Source organism: Fukomys damarensis, unplaced genomic scaffold, assembly GCF_012274545.1.
Source record: "Fukomys damarensis isolate Sample0158 unplaced genomic scaffold, DMR_v1.0_HiC HiC_scaffold_29, whole genome shotgun sequence".
Classification (NCBI taxonomy): domain Eukaryota; kingdom Metazoa; phylum Chordata; class Mammalia; order Rodentia; family Bathyergidae; genus Fukomys; species Fukomys damarensis.
The window spans coordinates 18,680,638-18,708,468 of record NW_022900941.1 but is presented as its reverse complement, the minus strand read 5'-3'; the positions used below and the strand labels follow the sequence as shown (position 1 = coordinate 18,708,468).

General features: G+C 40.5%; 1 long non-coding RNA gene across 1 annotated transcript; it reads right to left on the bottom strand.

Annotated features, from left to right (window-relative positions):
- Positions 1-4,145: 4,145 nt before the first annotated feature.
- Positions 4,146-12,845, bottom strand: LOC104849647. The gene is made up of 3 exons (XR_776810.3): positions 12,624-12,845; positions 5,600-5,774; positions 4,146-4,380 (listed from the first exon to the last, which is right to left on the bottom strand). It is a non-coding gene; the product is annotated as an uncharacterized LOC104849647 (long non-coding RNA).
- Between the last annotated feature and the right edge of the window lie 14,986 nt (positions 12,846-27,831).

The window sequence follows — 27,831 nt, the reverse complement described above, 5'->3', positions numbered from 1 at the left end:
ATTATATACCTAAAATGTACCAATAATTTTTTTTAGAAGAGAGATATGAGGGGGTATTCTGGCTTCATGTATAGGCACAACTGTACTTCTCCCTCTGTAATAGTCCTCTCTGTGTTAAAGAAATGACTGTTCCTCATTTCTAGTAGAACTGACAATCAAACTGCATGGTATCACCACTCTGGAGAGAGCAGGGGCCAGAGAAGGGCATTTCCTTCAATCCAGCCAGTTAGGTCTCATTTCCTGAGGACCAATTGGAGGAGAGATGGTTAGGGCAATGTAGTCTGCTTTCCTTGGACTGAATCTGGAGCTCAGGCCTTTCAAAGATTCACTTGTTTAGTTCCTTCTTCCATTTTATGAGCTATCCAGGATCTTTCCTGTAAGTCTTCTTCTTGCTTAAATTAATCAGTCACTTTCATTTATTAAATCTAAAGAAATACTTATTTTAGAGATAAGCTGAAGCTCAGAGGAACGAAATGGCTAACTCAAGGCCCTGCAGCCAGAGGGACTCACTGCTGGGCCTGGCTAGTTCTGGAGACCACAGCCCTGTCATTACCTGCCTCGCCCTACAACTCCAGAGAGCTCAAGAATTGGAAGGAGTAGAAGGAACACTTTTTAGATAGTACTGAAAAAAAATAAAGAGAAATTTGAAAGTTCCTATTAAATTCCTCACCCATCCATATGTACGTTTAAAATTAGAATCAGAGAAATAGGATAATTATTCATGTAATTTAAACCTTTTCTATTAACTATTTCAACAAGCTAGTTACTAAAAGTATATATTATATTATAGTATGCATGTATTTTGTAATATTATATATTATATATTATATTAGAACACCAAGAAGAGAGTCATGAAAAAATAAACTGTGGTTAAAGCTGGGAAGATGTCAAAGAAAAACTTTCCAACAAAGTAATAATGAAAACAAGAATTCACCACTGCCTTGGCTGAGTTTCTATTTTATTTTTTTAACTTGTGACTTAAATTTATGGATTCTGGGTTATAATCCTGGAATCACAAAACAAAGTCCAGACTTGTAACCAAAAATGTGACCAATTCATCTTCCAAACATTAAATTTTCCAGCTGTTGTTCTCCTAAAAAATTTCTCTCTTGTTTAGTCTAACCATACACTTAAGACTATCAGGAGAAATAAAATACCCCTATAGGACAGGTATGTGGTCAAGTTGTGTACATACTACCCCACAAAGCTTTTCTGCCAGTACCAGGCAGCAATTCATTGGCAAGTCACTAATTCTACTTTAAGGAATTTAATCTAAAATATGATGACCAGTGTACCTGAATATTTAGCCCTAAGGTGATTTATATCATAGCATTGTTTATAATTGAATACAATGGAAATAATATAAAATTCTAAATTTGAGCTTAGTTGGCTTCATGACTTTTTTAGGTTACAATGGTGTAGAAGTATGCCCACACAACCATTTGGGTTTTCACTTTTAGTACAATAATCAATTAATTGCATGAGCCATTCAATACTTTATTACAAAATAGACTTTGCCCAACACATCTTGTAGGCTAATGTAAGTGTTCTGAACACATGTAAGATAGGTGAGGGTAACTATAATGTTTAGTAGATTGGGTGTTAAATGTGTTTGCAACTTAGTGTATTTCTAACTTGCAATGAATTTATTCAAATGTAATGCCACCATAAATCAGGGAAAATACGTAATTAAATGCATCATGATTCAGCATTCTTAAAATCCTTTTAGAGAATAGATAAATGTTCATACAGAATGGTTGTTTGAATATGCGTTCACACAATTGTAAAGTCAAAAAAATTATTAAGCTAAGCTATTATAAATCAGGGTCAATCTATAATGCTTTCTTTTTAAACATTTACATGTTTGTGAAAATGTTCATGAGATACTGTTAAATGCAAAAGCTCATTATAATACACTATGTCCACTGTGATCAATTTTTTCCTGCAAAAAAAAATATATATACAGTATATAAATATAATAGTTGTACATATAAATCTTCAGGGGAGAATAGTTTAAATATAATATTTATGCATACATAAGTATGTATAATAAATTCCCCATAAAGTTTAGAAGCATATTCACCAAAATGGAAAGGAATTGTTTCTGATAATTACAATTACAAATTATTATTTTCTTACTAGTCCATATAGCTTAAATTTTAAAAGATAAATTTTAAGCAAAATATTAGATTGGCCACGCAATGTTCAAACTGGGTAAGTTTATGGTTCCTCATCAGATCTGAATTGGCTGCTAATAATCTACAGTGCTGGACATTTGGATTCTTAGCTGCATACCATTTGGGGAGATTATCAGAATAATTCCATGTGTTGAGAGTCATATACAAAGCTGTCAAGAAAAACTGCGGAGACAAGTAAATTCAAGGCATTAACAAGTAAGAGGAAAGAAAAGGGTAAGTTACTGTAGATAAAAATGTAACGCTTCAAATTTATCAATTTGCTTTTTAAAATAACAAGAAAACAGCCTGAAGCAAGTAAGAGAGTTTGGTTGGGAAAGGTGAAGACTAATCAATCTGGAAGACCTGCTACCTCTCTGGTAGTCTAAAGGGGGCCTAACAGAACCTGGGAAATGAAATAATTACCTGCTTTACCTTAGGCTCCAAATCCATTCTCAAATCCACTGCTGCGCAGCTTGCAGGCATTGTTTCGAAAGATGTAGTGATTTCTCTTCTTCTCTAACAATGTTTGGATATAGAGATCACTTTGACTGCCATCTTGGTTTTGACTCCAAAGCAGGATACAGAGAGAGTTCTTTGTCTCTCACTCTCTGCCACCAAGATACAAAGGACCAAGGAGAATTATTGAAATTGCAGCACCACTCCCATTCCTATAGTGTGGTCAGCCAGTTCTTCAAATTCTCAATGTCCATTTACCATAACCGCGAAAGATTCTGTGTTGTGTTGTGGTTAATTTCAGAATAAGCACTTCATACAAAGGCAAATGGCTATGTTTTATCTATACTTGAAGCACAGCCTCAGGATCCTTGGGTACTCAATCTTTTCTGTGCTTGGCCTATGGAAAAGAGCAAACGCCAGTGCCACCCCTGTTTGTCACTTCTTAACTACTATCCTTACTCTTTTTTCCTAAAAGTACACCCACCTTTCATAACAGAGACTTAAAATACCACAGACTTCATTCCCAGCTTCCCTTGCAACAAGGTGGCCAGGAAATTCCACATTAGCCAATAAAGGATAAGAAAAATTTGCCTAAAAACTCCTGGGAAAAATTCCCTTTCCTCATAAATAAAGACACACAACTTTTTCCCTACCACCTTCCCTTCCTTTTTGAAATGTCATTATAAGACAACTTGGAGCTGCAGCAGCCAATTTGAAATATTGTTAACTGTAGATGGCAGGAAGAAAGAGGGATAGAGCCTGGAACTTGAGCTACTACACTGACCCTGTATTAATTTATTCCCAACTTCTTAAGAGAAATATCTGTGTTTCTTTTACCAAAAGTCTCCTGCTTATATATTCTATTTACAGCTGAAAATAACCAATCTGCTATAATGAGAATGTATATGTCCCCTTCAAAATTTGTATGTTGAAATCCTAAATGTATTAGGAATTGAAGCCTTTGGGAGAAACTTAGGTCATGAAGGCAGCATACTCATGAATGGGATCAGTGTCCTTACAAACAAGGCCCTCCAAAACTGCCTTACCCCTTTCTACCTTTTAAGGACACAATGAAAAGGTGCTATCCAGGAACCTTAAAGTTGATCTCCACCAGAATTTTCTGGCACCTTGGTCTTGAACTTCCTAGCTTCTAGAACTGGGAAAAATAAAATCCTGTTGTTTATAAGTATGCCATATTTATGGTATTTTGCTATAACCACCTAAATGGACTAAGAAGACACCTAATTATACCTAGAGATTCCTAAGTCTTTCCCATGTGTCAGAGGCTCCCTACCCTCCTTCAGATGCCTCCCTATGATTCAAGGCATAGTATCCAAGTACTAAATATTGCTTTTTAAATATTTGTGCTAACTTCTGGGCCTTCCAGAAAATAATATATGAGTATTAATTCAACCCTCTGAAAGCTTTCCTATTGTTGTTTAAAAGATAGTAAATGTGTATCGGTTACCTTTTGCTGTGTAACAAAGCACTCCCAAAGCTTAGTAGCTTAAAATGACTGTTATTTATTTATTTGCCCACAACATTTTAGGTCAGTAGTTTGGGTTGAATACAGCTGAGAAAGCCCAGATCTGTTCCATATGGTGACAGATGGACTCATGTGGCATTTCCAATCTGTTGGCAGATCTCGGTGGGTCAGTTGGTAGCTGGCTGGACCCGGACAACTCTGTTCACGTGCTTGACGACTGGGCTGTCAATGAGAGCAACTTGGTTTTCTTCCATGGCTCAACTTCCATATTTGGCAAATGGTGTAAAAAAAAAAAATGAGAATGAAAGCTAGAGTCCTCTGAGGCCTGAACTCCAAGTAGCACTTTGTGTTTATCATATACTATTTACTGGTTAAAGCAAGTCACAAGGCCAGCCCAGCTTCAAGTCCTGTGGAAATAGACTCCATCCTTTGATGCAAAGAGCTTCAAATAATTTATGACCACGTTAACAACTACTACATTACTTCAGTCTACATAGTTAAAAAATTGGCAGCAAATGTAAATATAGTTGTACAACATCAGAAAATTCTTTTAATTGTACATATTAGCCTCATAGCAATAGATATGTTAATATGTTTATGCAGATGAAGATGTTAACTAATCAGGTGGGGAGGTAGGACAGTTATTTTTATTATTCTTCTATTAGAGAATGAGACTATAAAATAAATGAAAAGCTCACAGGAAACAAATTTTCTTGTTTTACAAAACATGTTTTTACATAAATTAAAATTATTATCCTATTTTAATCCCAGATTGCCTTTAGAACATATTATACTGGTTGTCACAATTATGACTACATCTTTGAATCTCTCAGGAAATTTTGTAGAAGTCTAAAACTACCCATATCCAGGTCTCACATCTAGAAATTCTGTTGTAAATGGCTAAAGTTAGAAAAATTTAGGGCACACCTAGCTTTTTCAGCTCTCCTTAAATCCACCAAAGGATATACCTTCTCTGATTCCCAGACCTTGGAACAGCAAGGTTTTCTGACTTTTCTGTGGAATTCTAACCATAACTTGGGTTCTGAGTCAAAATGACATTTTCTGTGGTCATCTGAACCCAGAATCATTTACTCAGGCCCTAATAAATAATTCTTTTTACCATCTTTCTAAATCTTTCTGTTTAGAGGCTGAAAATGGCAGCACCTAGATTGGAAATGACCTACCTGTGGTTTGGCTTGTCTACCTATTAGTGGCTCACACAACACATGTTTAAAATTGGACAGTGGAGTTAGGTCCCCACACTTGTAAATCAGTAGATTTTACCCTAAGACAGAGTTAGGCTTCCCCTGAAAGTGCTGCAGATCTCAGAACACAGCAAAGGTAACAGGCTCCCGGGAACCCTGATCTGTCTTCAATCTGTGGTATTTTTTTCTACTGGTTGCCTAACTCATTACTTTTGTTTCCCTCAACTCTGTAAACATTTAAGATTGCCCCCTTGATTTAGTTCAACCCCAGGTACCTTTTAATAATTGAAGATTTCTGAGGTCCAGAATCTTGGGTGGTATGTGTGGTGTTGAGTCTCTCTGCTGTACTTGGTACCACATATACATTATTTGATTTGATTTTCCTACTGATTCTTGGAGGAAGGCTTGGCTAGGCCCATGAGATAGTAGGTGAAACTGAAGATCTTGACCCTAAGCACACATACATAGCTGATAAGAAATGGAGCCATTCCTCAAACCTAGATCTTGTGAGTACAAAGCCTGCGCTGCTGCTCCTCCATAGCAATTCTTGCTGGCTATGCAATTGCGGCTTTGTGCCTCTTTTCCTTTCTCACCTTCCTTTTCCCCATCACCCTATTTACCTCAGCATTAACACATACCACATTTCCTGTCTCCCTTCTCTCACCTCTCATTTTCCAAACCTGGTCCTGAATTTCCAGCTGCTTATTAGTCCCAAGACCCATATCTCCATATCATACACCGAATCACAGTCATAAAACAACTCATTCAGCAACATGAAGTCCAATTACAACCCATATAATTGTCAAGAGCATCATTCATCTTGGTGATTCTGGGATTGGAGGTCATCAGAGCAATCCCATTTTTTGGACATTTCCTGTTTGTTTCAGCTGTGATTTCATCATGGTCCTTTACAGATCCTGAAGGACTCACTGGAACATTTCACAAGTTATCAGATACACGCATTAAAGATTGTTAATAGCAGCCAAGGAACAGAACTCATTATGTGAGAATAAAATGCACTGCATATAATGAAATTTTAGAGTGACAGAGTGGGAAAAGGTGATTTTCCCCCTTTCTAAGCTGTCCAATCAGCCCAGAGCTAGGGCCCAGTGGAGTTCCTATTTTGCACAGAGGAAATATTCTACATCCTATAAACCTGAAAAATAGTGTGTCGGGAGTCCTGCTGCCTTGGTCCTTGAACAAATCTGTCCACACTGTGTGTCAATTTTTTCTGTGCCATTATGGAGACAGCTTGAACTTTTCTATGGAGCAGACCTCCCTGGTCAGGTGGAGGAGACAAATAAGATAGCCCAGTCCTCACCATTTAAGTTAACCTACCTGGTTTGTGCTTGATTTGATATGCTTCCCACTACAGGAAAGATAGAAGCAATTTAATAAAAGTCTAGAAGTTTAAAAGAGATTAGAACAGAACAGAAAAGAATTTTATAGGGAGACTATCTATTCCAGAGGTCCTGCCTATCAGATCTGACTTGCAGATGTTTTTGTCTGACCTACACAAGGTTTGTGTAAAAATGAGTTGGTTGTTAACATTAAAAATCAGGTGATTTCAATTTTTTTTTAATGCTGGCTTTTCCTTACACACACACACACACACACACACACACACACAAAGTCTAGCAATACTGGGCAAGCTTCCCTGTGACAAGTTTGCCAGCACTGAGGAGTGGCTGTCCCCTCAGATGCAGGGGAGCTCCTACTCTCTGTAGGTCATCCTAGACCCACCAGCACCTCCTGTCTCCATGCTCATGCTGAGGGCACGTTCTCACTTCACCCATTTATGTATCTTTTATACACACAGAAAAGCTAACTAACATACCCAAGGTCATACGTTCAATTCATGCAACAGATATTTACTGAGGTACAGACACTGGCAGCAGGTACTAATCCAGGTACCACAGATACAGCAGTGTACACACCAACTAAAATCCTACCCCACCTGTGGGGAGGCGGGTACATTCCAGAAAGAGACACAGACAGTAAAGAAAATCAGGAAAATATACAATTCAACAAGTGGTAATAAGTACTATGGGGGAAAAGTAAGCAGGCAAAGGGGAGGCAACAGGACGCTAAAAGGTTAAAATTTAAAGAGACTGATGAGGAAGGCCTCACTAAGAAGGCGAGTGGCATCTGATCACCAACCCAAAGGATGGAGAGAGGCAGCCATATGCTTATCTAGGGGGAGAGCATTCCAGGCAGGAGGAGCAACATATGCCAAGGACATGACACGTTAGCACCGGGACCTGGACTTAAACTGGGCCTGGTCTGCCCTTCCAATTAAAGATAATGGTCCTAGCTGAAGTTCCCAGGTATGTCTTTCTCTGTCATCTGGTTTCTCATGGAAACTCAAAATACCCCAAGTGGAAATCCAGATTTGTGCCAAAGATAAAAAGGAGAGGGATTATTCACTTTACCCAAGGCTTCACAATAGGAGTCTTTTACTCAGGAAACTCCCTGGCACATATAAAATGGCTTTTAACATTTTGATTCTCATCATTTTTCAGGAACTCATTTACTGCACAAAGGAAGGTACCCCTACAGTGCTGATGCACTTGTTTGATCTAGCTATAGGCCCTCACTGAGACCTTGATCCTCCCACCCCCACCCTCTTAGTGGGAGGCCTTTGCAAGCTGCAAGCTAACATTAGGATCAGGACCCTCAGGGAAGCCAGAGCCAAGTGACACTGACTGGGCTGGTCTCCAAGTCTTGGGCTGCTGCTGCGAGAGTCACTGGGCCCACCCCCATCACCACTATTGTAATAGGTCCTGTTAGAGCTGCCCTAACCCCTCCCTCCTCACCCTAGCCCACTGGGTTTCACTCAAAGCTACAGGGATGTTTCATTTTTTATTAGCACTTATTGTTTTGGTACTCAAGAAAAATATACAATTTGGAGGATTTAGAGAACACATTGGAGAACAAAGAAATGTTTTTGAAAGCCTCCATAATCCCACCCCCAGAGAAAACCACTGGTATTCATCCTGGCTGGATCCTCATTACTGAAGTCACAGAAGTTTCGACTGGTGATTCTCTTTTGTGTCTCCAAAAAGCTTCTGTGCCACAATGTCATGCTCCTCTAGATTTCTAAAAGCAAAAGGCTCAGGTGTGGACAGTTAGAGAAGAAGCAAGGATGGGAGTGAACTTCACTTGGATGTTTAATTCAAGTCACAAGTTTCCATGTCCATATCCAGCTGTGGAGATGCTGAATCTATAAGTAATATGAGAGGATGGCTAAATCTGCTGGTGCATCTTCAGAAACTGGGCTTCAGACAGATGCTGGGGCACCTCCCCCATGGGGGCAGACTACAGCATGGCGCAAAATAGAAAGAGGACTAACCTCTCTCTTTCCCAGGGCCCAGTGTGAACTAAAGAACCCAGCCAATGTGCAGATATACCTAGCTCTAATTCCTGCTAGTTCTCAGCATCCATGAGCAGTAATGTAGCACTCACAGTGGAAAAGTGGTAGGCAGAGGTGAACAAAACAGGTACAGATGCAAAAAACAACAGTCAGCCACTGCTACAATATGGTATTTGACAAGCAATCCCAAAATAGAGTGACGTGGACCCCATAATCAACTATTTAAAGTATCTGTGGGTCAGCTCTTATTCAGGAGAATTATCAAGAGGTGGCAATAGCTAAAGTAGAACCAAATGGTAGTAGAGAGCCAGAATTATGGGATCTATGGGGTAAACTCACTCCAGGCTCAGAGACAGCCAAGATGCATCCAGTGTGGGGACTGCTCAAGACCTCAGTACTGCCTGTCATTCTTCTTAGAGGTCTATAGGGTCTGTGGTCCTCCCAGTTTATGGAGGCTCAGGAAAATGCCCTCAGTTCTCTTCTTTATTGACAGATGGAAGGCTTCTGAATTTTTCACCTCTCTCCACCTCCTTTCTTATCTTTATGCTCCTTTTCCTGACTTCCTCTTCATTGATGTTACCTCTCTAATAGGCACTTAGCCAAAGCTGATGAAACTGCAAGGACTCCCAGAAGCTGGGAAAGAAGTTTCCATGGAGAAGGCAGTCTAACTGAACACAAAGTGATCTGACTTGAGGGTATGGCACAAACACGGCTGAGTCTCGGCGATATGCTCTCTAGCAGTGTCATAATATTTGTGCTACTGAGCCTCAGTTTTCTCACCTACAAAATGGATAAAGTAATTTTTTCTAAGTATTTCTGTGAGAATTAACTATGATATTATGTAGATGGTAAGAATTTACCAGCACATCTTTGGATTAAATAAACATTATACTATATACATTTTTCTTTTTAGATCTTTTGCCTATGTTTTTTTTTCCTTCATTGAGTTTATTGGTACACTTTAGGTATACAGCACAGTTACATTCATTATTGGGATCCTGTACCTTTACATGACAGGTCTTGCTTCTCATTTTTCCCCTTGTCCATGCCCTCCCTTCACCCTCCTCCCCTCCCCATTTACAAACATTTTATTTCCATTTTTTCATCTTCTCCTATTTTTTTTCTTTCCCTTATTACCTTTTCCCTACCCTTCTCACTTTCCCTACACCTTTAGCCCTTTTCTTCCCATTTCACAATGTCAGTTATCTCTTTAGGATCTTATGTACTATTATAGTTTATTCACACCAGAGAAACTATTTGGTATTTACAAAGTAAATCTGATTATGAACCCCATTCTGAAGATTGGAAGTAAGCCACTTTGAGGTCCTCTCCTGCTCAGTGTCATGATTCACTTTCAAATACTTTCATTTTAGATGGTAGGAAATATATATTTAAAATAATATGTACATATATTCTTACATTAATAAATACAAATGTGTTCATGCGTGGATTTAAGCTGTACCCTAGAGGCTGTCACTTGCTTTATCATGAAGTCATACACTAAGCATGAGAGGTCGGCAAGGAATTACTAGAAAGCCACACTCAAGAGGCAGTCGCTCCTCATGTACCTGTTATCTGTGTTGTGATCTGCTAAATTTCATCTTCAATATCAGAAAGGTACCCACTGTGTAATAGTTTGGATGATGAGTCCCCAAAACATGTGCTAATGCCCTAATCCCTATAACCATCATTTATGAATGTGAATGTGAATGTTACCTTATTTGGTAAAAGGCTCTGTACAGATGTAATCAAATTAAAGGTCTTGAGACAAGGAGATTATTTTAGATTATCCTTATGGACCCTAAAGCCAGTAACAAGTGTGCTTTTAAGAGAGAAGCAGAGGGCGCTTACGCCAACAGAGGAAGAAGAGGCAATGTGGAGACAGGTGGAGATAGAGTGACGCTGCCACAGCCGCGCAATGCCTCTAGCTAGCAGAGATTAACGAGGCAGGAAGCAAATGTTCCCTCAGAGCGTCTGGAGGAAACACGGCCACTTGTACCTTGATCCTAGCCTTCAGACTGTGAAGGAATAAAATGCTGAATAAAATGGTTTGAAACCACCGAGCTTATGACAATTTCTCACAGTAGCAATTGGTAACATTAGTTGTACACTAGTCTGCATAAAGATGCTAGAAATAGGCTCTCTTTGTGTTGACTGAAATAGGTGAGAGATATTCCCCATCTCTGCCTGAATGGAGTATAAGAACCTAACAAGGCCTCTAGCTTGGCTAGATAGGGATGGTGCACAGAGCCGTCCTACTATCTCTGGCTGAGATTTTGGTCTGAAAATTTCTGGTTGTGTAACGCAAACCTTAATAAGGGAACTAGAATTCTATTTCTAGCCTACCATTATGTCTATATCAAGTGAATCTCGTACACCAGGTAATGATAAAATCCCTGAAAAGAACAGAGCTGGGATTTGACCAAGTGAATAAGAGCAGATAGTAGGAAGTGTGTGTTATTTACTTGCTGATCAGTGCTAGTTCAATGATAGTCATGTGGCAAAATTAAACCTGAATTAGATTTTGTTCTAATTTGTAGTGAGCTTATGTTGGCTCCTGTTATCTCACAAAGAAATCTTAAGACTGGTATGAGACCAAGTAGTTTCTATAAAGGCCCTAGGAGCCTCAACAATCATGAGTCCTTGGGGCGCTCAGTCATTGCTCCACACTAGTCAGCAAGCAAATGTTCACTATCAGGGCCTTGAGTCAGGCAGCTCAATTGTTCCCCTCCACAGCGGGGGCATGATGGTCTTCACTGTTGCTGACAGCACAGGCACCTGGAGTCTTCTTCTTTTATGAACTATCAGCTTCACGCACACACACACATACACACACACACACACACACACATACACACACACTGAGGCTCTCTCAGGGAGAACAAAGCAGAGCCCCCCCCAGCTTTCTGCCAGACTTTGTTCCCTTTCAGTTCTATGGAAACTTTTGGTTCTCTTAGCTTCTACCCATTTCTCTCACATCACACTCCTCTCTCTCCTCTGGGACTCTAGTCACAGTGTCCTCCAAGTTACAATGCCTGGTGACTTCTGTGACTTCTACAGACCTAAGAAAGATAGAGGTCTCACCCACATTCAAGGGCACATCAGTGCAGGCTAGTCACCTTGGGATGGGGAGAAGGGAAAATGCTGGAAGAATACAAAAACACCAAAGGAATTAAATTTTCCTATACATTTCGTGAGACACATTGATGGTTGTCCACGTCCATCTAATCACAACCTGAATAAATGGTAGATATGTAAGGTTCCCCCACATCTGTCTGGTTCACTCACACATCCCCAAGGTCTGGCAGAGTTCCTGGCACATGCTCAGCATTCAATACACATGGATCATTGAAGAGTTACTACCCAAATGAACATTACATAGTTTTCTAGCAATTTGTGCAAAATTGGAGACATAATTATCTGTGCAGTCCATAATGTTTGTGGGTAAAAACCAATAAGTCACTGGAGAAAAATATAACAATTTCTGTTGCTGTCATCTGAGTGAAATTTTCTCCATTTATTTTTATAGACAAATTTTCATTCTTTCTACTTTTCTGTATTTTCCAAAATATCTATACAAGCAAGTAATCATATTTGGGGAAAAACAGATTTTCTAAAAGCATAATTTCTCCATGACTTTCCTCCCCTACTGCTTATTTTTCCTGTTAATTTTGGAGACAGAAAAATATATATGTTCCCCATATTATGTGCCCTCATTTGGGCTGGAAAACCATTTGTAGAGAATGATAGAAGGCAAATCTAAGATGTTTCTAATAATAATTACTCTTTCTAATCCTCTAAGAATTCATGGGTGATATGCAAATAAAGCTTACATTTTTTAAATTTGTTTATTCTGAGATCCAGGATAGGAGAAATTTTCACCCCATGCATTTTTGTATCTCCCATAAAACAGTAGAGTAAATTACCTTCACGAGGAATATCTGGATGCTGTGGGCCTCCAGAAGAAGCTCCAAATCTGCACAAAAGTATGGCACTTAGGGTGGCATCTCTTAGGCCTTCCCAGAGATAGTCTATGCTGGACAATCCTACTGAGAGCCTGGGCACATGTCCATGAAACTGTCTCTAGAGGATATTATCTCGGGGATAGGGATTCTAAGAGTTGTTGCCATTTATATGACTTCATAATGGGAGGTATGACAGTGAGTATCAGGCCTAAGGCACTTTGCTAGTACTGGAAAGATCCTCAGAGGCGGCCAGGGGTTTGGCTCAGTGGTTCCATCACCTGCCTGACAAGCACAAGGGTTTGATCTCCAATAGTAAAAAGAAAATTTAAAAAAAAAAAAGATCCTCAGAGGACATATGAGAAGCTATACAAAGCTGGGATCTGTTCCCTTCTAGAAAGAACAACATAGATTTACCAAGAATCAGAGGGACCTGTCCACCTCAGTACGAATACACACTTATGAACAATTCCCTTTTGTAGTATTCTTTAGTCTCCATTGCCCTTGTGGAAAAACATGAGTGTGTTAGTCAGATTTCCATTACTAGGACAAAATACCTGATTTAATCAACTTAAAAGGAAGAAATATTTTTTGCTTCATAGTTTCAGACTATGGTGGGTTGGCCCTGTTGCTTTGGGCCCATGATAGCACAGAACATCATGCCAGGAACATGGAGTAGAAGAGCACCTTGTAGTGGCTGGGAAGCACAGAAAAACAAGAAGGGTCTGGGGTCCTAATATCCTCTCAGTGACCTAACTTCGTACTACTAAGCTCCAATTTCTAAAAGTTTCAGCACCTCCCAAAAGGGCCACAGGCTGGTAAATAAGCTTTTAGCTTGTAGGCCTCTGGTGGGTATTTAACAGCCAAACCATAACAAAGAGGAAGTAACTTACTTTTCTTCATTCAGAAGAAACATTTAGGTCATTACAAGAAAAACTTCCTGATGCTGTTATGCTGGAAGAAGTTGGATAGAACCCGAATCTACACTCTTGGGAGAGGAGGTGGAGGTGAAGCATGTTTTAGCTTTACTTGGTGGAGAAAAGTGAGCCACCTGAGCAACATGTGGGTAACCCAAGTTGAAAGTCTGCCCTGGAAAATGGCCTTAAACATGAAGACAGTAAGGGACACTGAGCTCAGGGGGACAGCAAAGCCAGAGTGCATTAAAAGCAGGAACAGTGATGGTTAAAGTGCTGTAAGAGGAATCAGAACATTCCCAACTCTGGAGGAATGGGAGTCAGACACAAGCATCCAAGTCTGAAGACTGAATGAGTATTTAGAGCCAGAACCATCAACACAAACCAAACTAGGGTGGAGGTAGAGTGAAAGAGTGTGTCATTAAATGAATGAAGGGACAGTATGTGTCCTGAGAACTGGCTCTGCAACATGCCCTAGCAAGTAGCTTTCACACTCCAGCCGAAGGATGATGACAGGGCTTTGTCCTAGTGTTAGGGGCAAACCAACATGGGAACGGCTCAGTGTTACTGAGAGTTCAAATGGTCCCCTTACAAATCCCTAGGTCTGAGCGTCAAGGCCCCACCACCACTGCACTGAACAGGTTTTCCCTCAGCCTGAAAGCCATCCAGAGATCCCCACCTCAGCAGTTTGCAATGACACCAAGGCCTGTGCACTGTTCCGACAGTGGCCCAATTAGCTGCCAATTGCACTTCACCGGCCTACAGGTTAATTGGCTCACATGACAGAGATGGAGAGCAAACTCTACCCCCTTAAATTAATCTGCTCTCCATAACAACCCACTGTACTTCACATTCATTCTCACATCTTCGCAAAGCTTTCAAGAAACAAGTAAAGGACCTAGGCTTAAAGAAGAGGAATAGCTTCCCATTAGCCACCCTGTCTAGAAGCCTGCCCTTTCCCCATGCCCCCCTCACTCCCCCAGCAAACACAGACACGGTCACGACACAACTTCCAGAACCCTGGTTCTGTCCACAAATTAATCAAATGGCCTGAATTTTTGTCATCCAGTGGATTCACATTGCTTTTTAATTTTTGCTTGTCTGTGCAAATATTTAGTCCCTACTTCTCGAAGCTGTAGCTTAGGGTTTTGCTTATTTTCTGTTTCTTTAAACCCCATTTAGAGTCTCCCCAAGACTTCTCAAATAATTACCAAACCACTGAGTCTAACATGCCTTTTCATCATATTCAAACCCTGACTGCCCAGGGAGAAATCTATATTCCCTCTCATGCTTAAGAGCCTATTTCCCCTGCATAATGTCTGCCCTGCTTATTTTATTCTAGGTAATATTGATCTTCCTACTCTCCTCCGAAGCCCCTTGCAGATTGTCAATAATTTTGTAATAGAAACCTTTTATTAATGGACTCCCCACAGCTTAATTTTGTTTGGATAAGGTTTTTTTATTGGTTTTTTAAGAGGAGAAAGAGAGCAACAATTGACAAACTTTTACTTGCACCAAAAGTCAGGGCGGCTGTGAAGTGTTTTACAGAGAGTCAGAGTACAGAGTGAGTGGGAGGCACCGCCATAAACACAAGTTCAGTCTGCTGCCCCAGAGCTCTGAGTCACCCAGAGCAAGCAGCAGGATGTCCCACTAAGCTAGATTGTTTGATTGTACCCAGAGCAAGGTGGTACCCAGGATGCACTGGGAGTGGCTGTGGGTTGATATGTCCTATATATTTGACATGAGAAGGAGTGTATTTTATCCCAAGATCAGCCTGTACACAGAGATTAAATCAGCCTCACACAGAGGAACTAGTTTTTCCATGTTCACCCATGTCTGTCAAAGGCTGTCGAAAGTTCTTCAGAAAGCTAATCAGAGCGAAAGTAATGACAGGACAGATTGTACCCACAATTCCAGTGACCTGACCACAGGAGGAGCCACCACTAAAACCTGGCAGTGGCCTCCACACCTGCAAACCTGGACCTCCAAGGCCTCAGCAATAGAACCATTGCTGCCACAGATGAGGGTTATTTCACATTCCAAAGCAACATCAGTTAGGCTGAGGGGACTACAGACTGAGCAGAATTAGCTTCAAAATTGCTTTTATCCAAACATTACAGATTTAAAATTAAGTAGCAAACATAAGATAACTAAACCTACCATATGTTCTCTCCAAACCTTTCTCTTCAGCCTGTTATGCAAGAAATTACCTCACCTGGGAAATGTTAAAGCTTTGAAGGACAATTAACTAACCTAAATGTATTGGTGGGTGGCAGGGTGGATGATGTGAGAGATAGGATAATAAAAAGATAGATGGTGAATGAAGGTATGGAAAAATGGAGGAATGGAAAATAGGCTTAGATTCCAGAAAATAGAAAAAAAGTAAAACACAAGGGCTTGGGATGCTGCTCAGTGGTAGAAGACTTGGCTAGTATGTACAAGACCCTGAGTTTCATTCCTCAGCACTGAAAGAGAGAGAGAGAGAGAGAGGGAGAGAGGGAGAGAGGAACACTGGCAAATAGGTCACATTTTGGAGGGAAGAGGGCAGACAAGAAAATCATGGAAGAGATAAAACAAGCATAAATATCTTCTTCAGAGTGTTGATAATTTATTTTATATTTGAAACCTATACTGCATGTATATAGTTTTACATGGTCAACTTGTACCATTTCATTCTACCATTCATTCAACTACTGCACTAATTCCTGCCCTTCTCCCACTCATGGAATGTTAAAGGAAAAGGATCCATCCAGAAGGACGCTTTCTAGTTAAAAGTGTTTAGTGACCCGACCCATGATGAGACTGTCAGAGACTTCATTTTTCTCAAGGGTTGCTGCGGAGGCACGTTGGAGCTCAAAGACTTGCAATTTCCTGAGCTTTCAACTCCTCTGACATACAATAGTAGCCTCGTCCTTCTCCTCTTTGAGTCCTTCACTCCATTCATCAATAATCCAGTAATGACCAGGAAAAGAAAATACATTTCAAAACCATACCACTTTGTTATTTGTTGACAGTGGAATTAGAAAGTCAGAAAGTCAGAGTGGCTGGCATGGCACTGAGGGTCAAAGATGAGCTTCCTTATATGAGCCCCAACTCTATAGCAAAAACAACCCAGAGATGGTGAAGCTCCCATTAGCTTCACTGTGAAGAACTTTCAACAGCCTTTACAATTCATGATTGTGATATCAAAATGCAGCATTTAATTTTAAAGTAATCCCCATCTCCAGCTGTTTGACGCATACTAAAATGCCTCCCACATCTTCTACATCAATCCCCCTTTGTCTGGAGGTTTAACACAATAAGTGGTCTTGAATAAGTGCTTCTTAAAATGGCATGGCCATACAACTTCGGGGGAACTAAAGTTTGGAAAATAATTTGGCTTAAGCCTTCTAGCAGAGAATACAAAATCATCCTCTTCACCTTCAAAATGTACCTCTGAATTTTAACTAGGTCTGTGTATTTTGTAGCATTCTGATACCTCAATGTGTGGCCATGTGGCTAAGTCCTACCAGTGAGATGTGAGTGGAAAATTGTGTGCCACTTCCAGGTCATGCCCCAGTAGGAAAGGCACAAGTGTCCTCCTGCCATTTTCCTCCATTTGGCTGGGACATGACAAGAGCTAGAGCAGCTATTCTAGAATGGAAGTGGGAACTGGGTGTGGACAATGGCAATCACCTCGCCAGTTTGGAAACACTTACAGTCTGTTGTATGAGAGAGAAATGAACTTCCTTCTCAGGTAACTCACTATGGGGGGGGGGCTTTGGGATTAAGTTCTAGCAATTTAATTAGCATTCTAACCATTACAAATTTTAAAACATTCTTTGGCCAACTAATTCCACTCTGGGACACAATGATAAGGAAATAACACTAACAAAAATAATAATCATAAATTAGACTTTTGTTCCATTGGACTATGATTTGTCATATAAAAATTGACAGTATCCTAAATGAAGAACACTAGGGAAACTTATGCCAACAGTGCAACACAGATGCCCTGAGCCTTACCACATCACCCCTAACTTTCCATATTTCTGGGACTAAGGACTTCCTCTGCCCAAATGCTGGCAGGTGAGGGAAATAGAGCCTGCTCTCCATCATTACCTCAATCAAAGATTCCCAGGAGTGGATAGAGAACATAAAATACCTTAGAAAACGTGCCCCCCACCCTTCACATTAGATATCACAATACTGAGCTGGTGTCTAACTTGTCTGTGGCAAGAACTGCATCTAAAAGTAACCTCCTGTTTTGTTTCGTTTTGCTTTGCTTTTTCCTACTACTGTATATCACGTGACAGTACCAAGCAGGGAAACATAAAGAAATGCTGGAGGGTTTGTAGGCTGTCCCATAAAACAGCAGAGACCCCTAAGGGAGAAACAAAGCTAAGAGAGGCATGCACAGTAAATTAAACCCAGAGTTACGTTCAGAATGGGTAAATTAATTGCTGATTCAGCCGCAGCACCATAAAACCATTATTCCCACTAATCACATTTAATTGACAGTTTCAGACCCCAGGATCCCTGTAAGACTTCACTCAACTAAAAGGACTCTCAGGGAAGTTCTAGAAGATCTACTAGTAAAAGTCAGCCTTACTATCCCAGAGTCCATCTTCCAGAGAGAAGGTTAAAGAGGCACTTGCCAGGGCTGCTCTTTCCGCTTTAACAGCCTCACCAGAGTCTCCCACAAAGCGAGGGGTTTCACTAAGCCTGGTCAGGCCCAGCTGTACATTAGTTTGCCCTTCTCAAGAGTTGATGTCTTGTCACCAGGCAATAAATGCATTGTTTACATCCATCCTCAGTCCTTTCTGCCTGAGGTTCCTCTTCTCTCTCATCTCCTCTGTCGCAATGTGTGGCTGGGGAAGGAAACACGTCAAAGAGAGAACAGCTCGCTCGCTGATACTGGTCCTCAGCTCTTTGGGCACAGCTGGGCTGGTAATAAGGTGGAAACTGGGCTCTGAGAGTGAGAGACAAACCAGACCCAAACACCAGACTCCCACGGGCAGATGTTTGTCTCCTCTCATTGTCTGAGTTCTGCCCTGAGTTTATATTTAGAGATTTGGAAATCTGTGTTCACATCTTGCCTACAAAGTCTCCATAAGAGCATTAAGTAAACTGTTTGATCAAGTGAAGGAGAGCCATTTAAGGAATTCAATAATTCTCAGTGCTTTCTCCCAAGCAAGGAAAAAATACAGCTAAAATCTCTCCTGTGTTTCCTTAATAACAAAGTCTGAGGGAGACATTTGAAACCAGCTAACTGTATATTCATCAAAAGGTGTCAAGTTTACAGAATGACACCTTGGGCTGTCTTCATTTCTTTTATTAGTCGTTTCTCTTTTTAAAGAACACAGGTGGTCATTTCACCAAGTTTTGTCTTAGATACTTTAACGGCCAGGATTTTTGAGGTGACAAAAAAGTGATGAATGAATGAGAAAAGAACTATAATTTATAAAGAGAAATAAAGTTTTGATACATGCTACAACATAGGTGAACCTTGAAAATATCATATAACCTTAAAAAACGATAAAAACTAGACACAAAAGGTCATATATGGATATTGCATAATTACATTTATATACATATCTATAATAGTTAAATACTCAGAGTAAGCAGGTGACTGTCTATAGGAGTGAAAATGGGGAATTGACTGCTTCTTGGGTATGGGGTTTTCTTTTCAGGTGATGAACACACTTTTAACCTAAGTAAAAACTGCACAATATTGTGAACGTGCTAAATGTCACTCAATCAAACACTTTAATTTTGTGCCATTTGGATTTACCTCAATTAAAAAAAAATTAAAGTAACAAATCAGATAGCTGCTTCTCTCCCCACAGACAACCAAGACCTGCCTGGATGCTTTCAAAAAAATTCATGAAAATTTCCAAACTAACAAAACAGGGTACCAAACAAAAGGTGAGGCCTAGACAAGCTTCCGCAAATGCCTGACCAGAAACCTCAGACAGGTTCAGAGCAGCCTCACTTGGAGGGAGTGGAGGATCAGTTGTCTGGGTTATTTCAACTCTTGACCCAGAACTGAAACCACCGGGAGACTGCTATCAGAGTGCAAAACGACATTTTATGTCGCTCCTTCCTCCCAGGGTGCTGCTCTGTAAAAACTCACAAGAGTCTGGTTTGTGGGCTGGCCCTGGCCTGGAACATCTAGTTAGCACAACTTGAAAGAGTTGCTGTCTGGTACCTCCTAGAGTCTCTGACCCTGAGACAGGCACTGGGAGCACCGGGAAGTTGAAGGGTTCAGCCAAGGTACTGGAGAGCTTCCTTAAATTGCTTCTGATCCTTGTAACTGCTGTTCTAACAAGGGCCTCAGCAAGTTCCTCCTCTCTGAACAAAACCAGACAGGTTTTAATGATTTGACTGGCCCACACCCTGCATCCAGTCCCCTCTTCTTCCCAGTCCCACTCTGCGGCCCTGGCCCTCCTCATGTATCTGTGTTCCTGCAGGAGGTGAGTCCAGACCCCTGGCTGAGGGTCACCCACCTCCTGGCCACCCTGTGTCTTCACTTCTTTTCTTTTTTTGGAGTTTTTTGGTATTTTTTTAGGTATATAGTACGATTACATTCATCATTGGGATCTCATACCCTTACAAGATGTATCTTGGTTGTTATTTTTTGCCCTTACCCCTGCTTTCACTTCACCCCCTCCACCCTTCACTATTTACAAAGGCTTTGCTTCCACTTTATTCTTTTCTCATACTTTTTCTTTTTCCTTCTTTCCTTCCCTTGCCCTTCCCACTTCTCCTACTCCTTTAGCCCTTTTCTTCCTATTTCACATTATCAATTATACCATTTGAACCTTATTTACACTTTTAGTTTTTCATACCAGAGAAACTATTCAGTATTTACACGTCTCTTATTTATTTCACTTGAGTGTGGCCTCAATATGCATCCATTTAGCTATAAATGTCTCTAGTTTCTCATTCTTTATAGCTGAATAGTACTCTATTTTATAGAAAAACTACATTTTCTTTATCCAGTCTCCAGTTGATGGGTAATTAGGCCGTTTCAAAGTTTTAGCTATTACAAACTGTGCCACTATAAACATGGGTGCGCATATATCACTGTGGCATGATTCTTTTAATTCTTTTTGGAAGATACCCAGCAGAGGGATAGCTGGGTCAAATGGGACCTCTAATCCTAGTTTTCTGAGGTATCTCCCTATTGATTTCCACAGTGGTTGCACCAGTCTGCACTCCCACCAACAATGGAGAAGGGTTTTCCTTTCTCCCCACAACCTTGCCAGCATTTGTTATTAATTGATTTCTTTCTTTCTCTCTCTCTTTTTTTTTTAATGGGGATCAAACTCAAGGCCTTGTGCTTGCAAGGCAGGCAGCAGAACCACTGAGCTAAATCCCCAGCCCTGGTTGACTTCTGGATAGCAGCCATTCTTTCTGGGGTGAGGTGGAATCTCAGCATGGTTTTCATCTCCATCTCTGAAATGCTGTGTCTTCACTTCTAATAGAGCCATTATCTCCCCAACTCACCCCATGTTTTTTGCCAGTTCAGGGCCATCAGTCTAACATCTGAAATGAGGATTTTGGGCTTTATAAGGGAGCTTGGACTTTTAATCAGCCTCCTCTCTGATCTTCCCACTGAACTTATCTACCTATCACTGAAGGTAGGGCCTGAGTCTTGTCTCTCTCACTATGCTTAGCACATGAAGACCCAGAGAGGTCACTGCCACATGATTAAATGAGTTAAATTCAGAGATTGGGTTTATAGGAAGCACTGGAAAAGACATGGAGGGTAAAGGAAGAGAAGATATCTTACGCTATTGGAAGGAGCTGCTATGTTATATGACAGATGCTAGAGCCTAAGGCTCTGGATCACTGATGACAGAGGAGTAGCTATGAGAGTGGGCAGGGACTTGCAGGGTGAGGAGAGTGGGAGGAGTTGGGAACCCCAGAGGAAAAACAAAGTGGGGCCTCAAGATGAGGACAGGACGTAGGGTGGGCCATTCTTAGAGATAACTCAGCTTTCATTCAAGGTCAGATCTTCCTTCCATTGAGTCCTTCGGTCAACTTCATTTGTTTCTTTTTTTCTCCCTTTGAAATACACAGATGACTTTTGCCAGTGGATATGTTATTATCTCTATGGCCTAAATATGTAGGAAAATAATGGGAAAGATAATTAAATGGGATCTTCTTTGTTGACATACATTAAAACAATATAGACTAACACCCAGCCTATAAGATACACAGTAATGATGTGCTTTTTTATGTCCTATTCTGGCCTCAGATGAACACACAGGCCAATGGTGGTGAACTTACAGCGTGCATGCTACAACCGATTGTTTGTTATCACTGAAAGTGCTAAAGGGTTTGCCATCACTGACATGGGCCCTTGGACAGCCCTGAGGCAATGTCTTGTGTGCCCAGCCTCATGTCCTTGTTACCCGCCTTCCCACTCTACCCAGTGTCACGGCAACATCCACGTTCAAAAATGACCTGACTGCACCTTACCTCAGCTCCAGGCAACTCTGGCTTTCTGCCCAGGATTTCTTTACTGGAAGACTATGCATTTCTAAAATGTACAGAAGTGGAGGAACGAATGAGAGAGTAACACCAAGGGTTATGGGGCCACCCTTGACTAATGGAGAAAGGGAGACATCAGATACACTGAATAAGTACTCCTCTTTCATGTCTCCTTAGCAGGAAATTCTAAAGCAGATACTGCATCCTGGGATCTCACGGAAATCAAGGCCCAGTGTTCCAAAGCAATGATCAACCCACTATCTGGGTGGCTGTCCTCTCGGATTAACTTTCCCTACTTGCCTGCTATATTTTTTTTCATTATGTTTATTGGTACATTTTAGGTGTATAATATCATCATTGGGAATTTGTATCTTTACATGATATATCTTTTTCCATTAAGTTTGTTGGTACATTTTAGGTATACAGTACAGATTCATCATTAGGATCTTGTACCTTTACATGACAGGTCTTGGTTCTTATTTTTCCCCATACCCTTGCCCTCCTTTCACCCCCTCCACCCTTCCCTATTTACAAAGACTTTGTTTCCATTTTTTCCTTTTCTCACATTGTTTATTTTCCTTTCTTTCTTTTCCCCTGCCTCTCCTATTTCCCCTGCTCCTTTAGACATTTTCTTCCTATTTCACAATTTCAACACATTTTGATCCTTATTTATACTTTTAGGTTTTCACATCAGAGAAACTATTTGGTATTTGCACATGTGTGTCCTATTTATTTCACTTAAGAGTATGCCCTCAATGTGCATCCACTTAGCTATAAATGTCTCTAGTTTCTCATTATTTATGGCTGAGCAGTACTCCATTTTATAGGGAAACACACACACACACACACACACACACACACACAATCTTCTTTATCCAGTCTCCAGTTGATGGGCAAGTGGGCTGTTTCCGAGTTTTAACTATTACAGACTGTGCTGCTACAGACATGGGTGTGCATGTATCACTGTGGCGATTCTTTTAATTCTTTTGGGAAGATACCTAGAAGAGGGATAGCTGGGTCAAATGCGACCTCTAATCCTAGTTTTCTGAGGTATCTCCATATTGATTTCCACAGCACTCCCACCAACAATGGAGAAGGGTTCCTTCCTCCTCCCCACAACCCCACCAGCATTTGTTATTGGTTGATTTCATGATAGAAGCCATTCTTTCTGGGGTGAGATGGAATTTCAGTGTTGTTTTCATCTGCATTTTTCAAATGATAAATGATGTTGAACGTTTTTTCATATGTTTGTTTGCTGCTTTTGCTTCTTTGCCTAAGAAATGTCTGTACATTTCAGATGCCTATTTTTTAATTTTGTTTTTGGTATTCGGTACCAGGGATCAAACTCAGGACCTTGTGCTTGAGAAGGAGGCAGTGGAACCACTAAGCTAAATCACCTGCCAAAGTTGCCCATTTTTTAATTAGGTCTTTATATTTTGGGGGGCCTGGTTCTTTTTGGTTCTTTATATATTCTAGATAGTTGAACTTTGTCTGAGGAACAGCTAGTAAAAATTTTTTCCCACATGGTAGGTTGTCTTAGCTCTGTTGGTGGTTTCTCTTGCAGTGCAGAAGCTGTGTGTGTGTATGTGTGTGTGTGTGTGTGTGTGTGTGTGTGTGTGTGTGTGTGTGTGCGCGCGCGCGCGCGCGCGCGCGTGCACCAGGGATTGAACTCAGGTCCTCACACTTGCCAGGCAGGTGCTATGCTGCTGAGCTACATCCCCAGCCTAGAATCTTCGTAATCCCCATACTAGCAAAAGACTCTCTACCCCTTGGTGGAAGACAGCCTACCCTCACTTAGAAACAGCAGTAAGTGACTTGTAAGATGATGCTTATCTTCCTCAGAAACACCTTGCCTCCCCTCATTGCCTGCAAACCAAAATCTAGATTCAGTTTACACCACAACTCAAGTAAGTAAATACAGTTCCTGCCATGAGAGAAAATAACATACACAACCAAAACATTGTACAGCCTGGCTGTGTGGTGGTAGGGACTGGGAGAATATGTGAGAATGACTCTCCAGAACTGAATGCAAGGCTGAATGAGGAAGAACTCTACTGACATCAGAGCCTTGACCCTGAATCTGGCTTCACATCCTAGTACAGTCCTCCAGAACCAGTCCTACTTTCTGCTAAGATGGTCCTTTGAAGTATAGACACAATGATGGGACTTGAGTGCATTGCATATGCACCAGGAAGTTCCAAACATCACAAAATTTATGAAAAGCTATTCCTAATACCTTAAACAAGTGGAAATGTGGCATTATTATTTCTTTCTTCCTGTGTCATGAATTTGACTACTTTTGGAGAGACTGGTTCCCAGATGTTATGGTTTATATCTAGATGTCCCCCAAAAGTCTCATTCACTCATAGGTGTGGGGCTTTCAAGAGGTAACTGGATCATGGAGACGTGATATTTATCAGTGGATTAGTCCACTGATGAGTTTATAATTAAATGTGTTAGGAGGTGAAGCTTTGTTGGAAGAAGTGGGTGACTGGCAGCATGCATGGCCTGGAGAGACATATCTTCCTCCCTCCTCTCATGATATCCCTTCCATTCCCTCCCCTCCCCCTCTCCTTCCAGACTTTCATTCCTTGAGCTTTTTATCCTCTGCAGCACCCCTCTGCCATGCTGCCCTGCCTTGGAGCCAGCCAGCTCTAAACTGAAACCTCTACAAACTGTGAGCCAAAATAAACCTTTTCCCCTTAGAGTTGCGGCTGTTGGGTGTTGCATCTCAGCAATGAGAAAGTAATTAAGACACCAGATAAAGAAGAGAATATAATAATCTATAGAGGGAAGAGTAGAAATTTCGAAAGCAATGCTATACATTTCAAATATGGGAACAAACAAGCAACTTTATAATGCACTTATATCAAGCCAAACAAAAATATAAGCCATCCCAAAGACATCAGGCCAATTCTGCCAGACTACCAACAGAGCACACTCTTTTAAAAATTTTGTAAATATCTGCCTTCCCTGTGGCTCACTCTCCACTAAATGAAGTTGAGGATCCCATCCACCCCCTCTCCTGTGGAGAATATTTATGAATGCATAGATTCCCAATATTCTGTCACTAAAACAGATTTAGAGCATCCCAATCAGTAGTACTCAGACAAAAGTGATATAGAAGAAGTTACAGAACTGTAAGAAGATGAACACATCTGGATCTAAACCCTGGAGATTTTGATATAATGTATTTGGGAGTGCTGTGAGGTTCCCAAGCAATGTGAATGTTCAGACAGGTTTGAGATTTGAATCTCTCGATCTTTAACTATGAAGTCTTAAAGTTTATTAATTGTATAAATTTGTTACTCCTACAAACATGATTTGGAAAAGGGAAAAAAAACAATTGAACACATGAGGAAAAATTAATTTGCATCTCTCTTAATCTGAATTTCACCAAATTCAGAGCCTGTGATAAAGATTAGCATTGACGTAGTTTCTTTTAGGAAATAAACCCAGGAAACATAGGTGAGCAGCTAGGAAAGAAAAAAACAGAAAAAGGGCAAGCCTATACAACAAAGATCTCCGAGCTGGTCACCACTGTGAAAACCTGGAAGTTGATCCTACTAGGGGCTCTCTGAGAATCTCTTAAATACCCAGAGGGAGGAAAGAACATAGGAGCATTTATTCACACGTGTCCTTGGTCAAAGTTTGCCCCAGAGGGTGATAATACACTCAAGTTTCCACAGTTTTAATTCATTAAAAGGGCTGAACATTTCCTGTAGCAATAATAGAGAATTCCAGGGCAGAAAGCAAGAGAGATGGGAACATGTGAAGAAAAGTGCTCTTAGGTTACACCAGTTAGCACTGGCTACCACGGCAACACTGATATTTAAATACAGTCCAAGATGATTTCAAGCAAGGCACATACATTGTCTGTTACTGTCCACCCCTTATATACTGCTCAATTCTATTCAATCATTACTTTAAATCAAAACTATCATACAGCCTTCAAGTGTAGCCAGATAAAATCTCTACCAAAGCCTCAAAACCAAAGCTTTGGTTGTACCAATGCTGGTCCCTGCTGATGTAGCTGATTCTAAGTCCATTTGATATTTTCCATCTTCTTTCTCTACCCTGTGTTTAGATTTTCCTCACCACCAGCCTACAAGGCACCAACCTTCATGCTTGTTGTGGTTTATATCTAGATGTCCATCCAAAGCCTCATGAGCTCGTAAGAGGGGCTTTTGGGAAGTGATTGGATCATTGGGGCATGATACTATTAGAGGACTGATCAATCCTTGGCCGAGTTCATAGTTAACTAAATGTGATGCTGGGAGGTGAAGTCTGGTCAGAGGAGGTAGGTGACTGAGACTGTGACCTGGAAAGGTGTTTCTCACTCTCTTCTCCCTTGATTTCTCTCTCTGCTTCCCCTGCCATTCCCTGAGCTGTTTCTCCTCTGCCATGCCCTTCTGCCATACCACCCTGCCTTGAAGCCAGCTGAGACTATGGATTGAAACATCTATAAACTGTGGGCCAAAATAAACCTCCCCTCCTTTAATTTGTGAATGTTGGGACTTTGTCCCAGCAACAAATAAAGTAGCCCAAAGAATCAGAAGCCTCAGGTATTTTACTGCCTCTAAGGTTGTGGTTCCTACACATGCCCATTATAGTTAGCTTTGGGTTTGGAAGTTCCCAGATACCCCAGGGCATCCCTTCAATTCAAAACATGCCCCTTGTCCCATTGTATAGTTGCAATTCTAGTTCTTCATGATAATTGGGATTAGTCACTATCACCAGTGTGGGGATCAGCATAAAGAGGCTTAAAATGATGTGTGTGTGTGTGGTGGATAGAGCTTCAGATTTAGAAATATCTTTGCTGTATATTTGCTAGAAGAGGATCAGCAATGCTGATCCAGCAGAGCTTACATTTTCCAAGAAAAGAAGTATGAACTCTACAAGTAGATCACTAGAAATGCTGATAAGAGGGACTGATACAACTTCTACCTCTTGATTTCTGGATCTATGCAATCTAACTATTGAGGACCAGAGATGCAACATAACCAAATGCTCTATGTCCTATTACTTTCTAAAACATTTATGACTTTAAAACATTTTATAAACAAGGCTCTAGTATAAACATCAGGCTCTATGAACACAGCTCTTAAGAACCTATATAAATGTCAGAAACCAGGGGAAAAATTATACTGTTTCCACAAAATAAAAATTAAAATATTAAATCAAAATAAATGTTTAATTCAATATCTATCAAGTTGATGCAACACTAATTGTTAATTTTAATGTCTATAAAAATCTAACTACATTTGAAAATAATTTGTTGTTTTCCTCTCCTTAAAGGAATTTATAAATTACAGTATATATGAATCATCTCCATGCAGTTAGAGCCAATTATAAATAAATGTTACAAGTAACAAAATAAGTTATTTTAAAATCCAATTTATAAAACTCAATCAAGGTAAGTATATGTGTTTAATGTGAAATGTGGGTGCTTTATAATATGTACTATTTGAGGTGGTATGTGAATTTCTGGGAGAAGTAATTTAATCCATAAAATTCTTAAGCAAGTCTTGTTTATAAACATCATCTCAAGCTCACCATTCCTGTAATGATGCCATTAGTTCTAACTAATACATAATGTTGACTTAAAATGGAAATATAATTGAAAATTTATGGCTCTTCACTATATAAACAAAACACACCTGTTAAAATGTGTTGTTGGTGCGCGCGAGCTCCCGGCCTGCGCGGGAGGCCCCGGCCTGCGCGACAACAGACCAGGAAGGCCCCAAAGACCCCAGAGGGGGTTTTTTTTCAGCTGC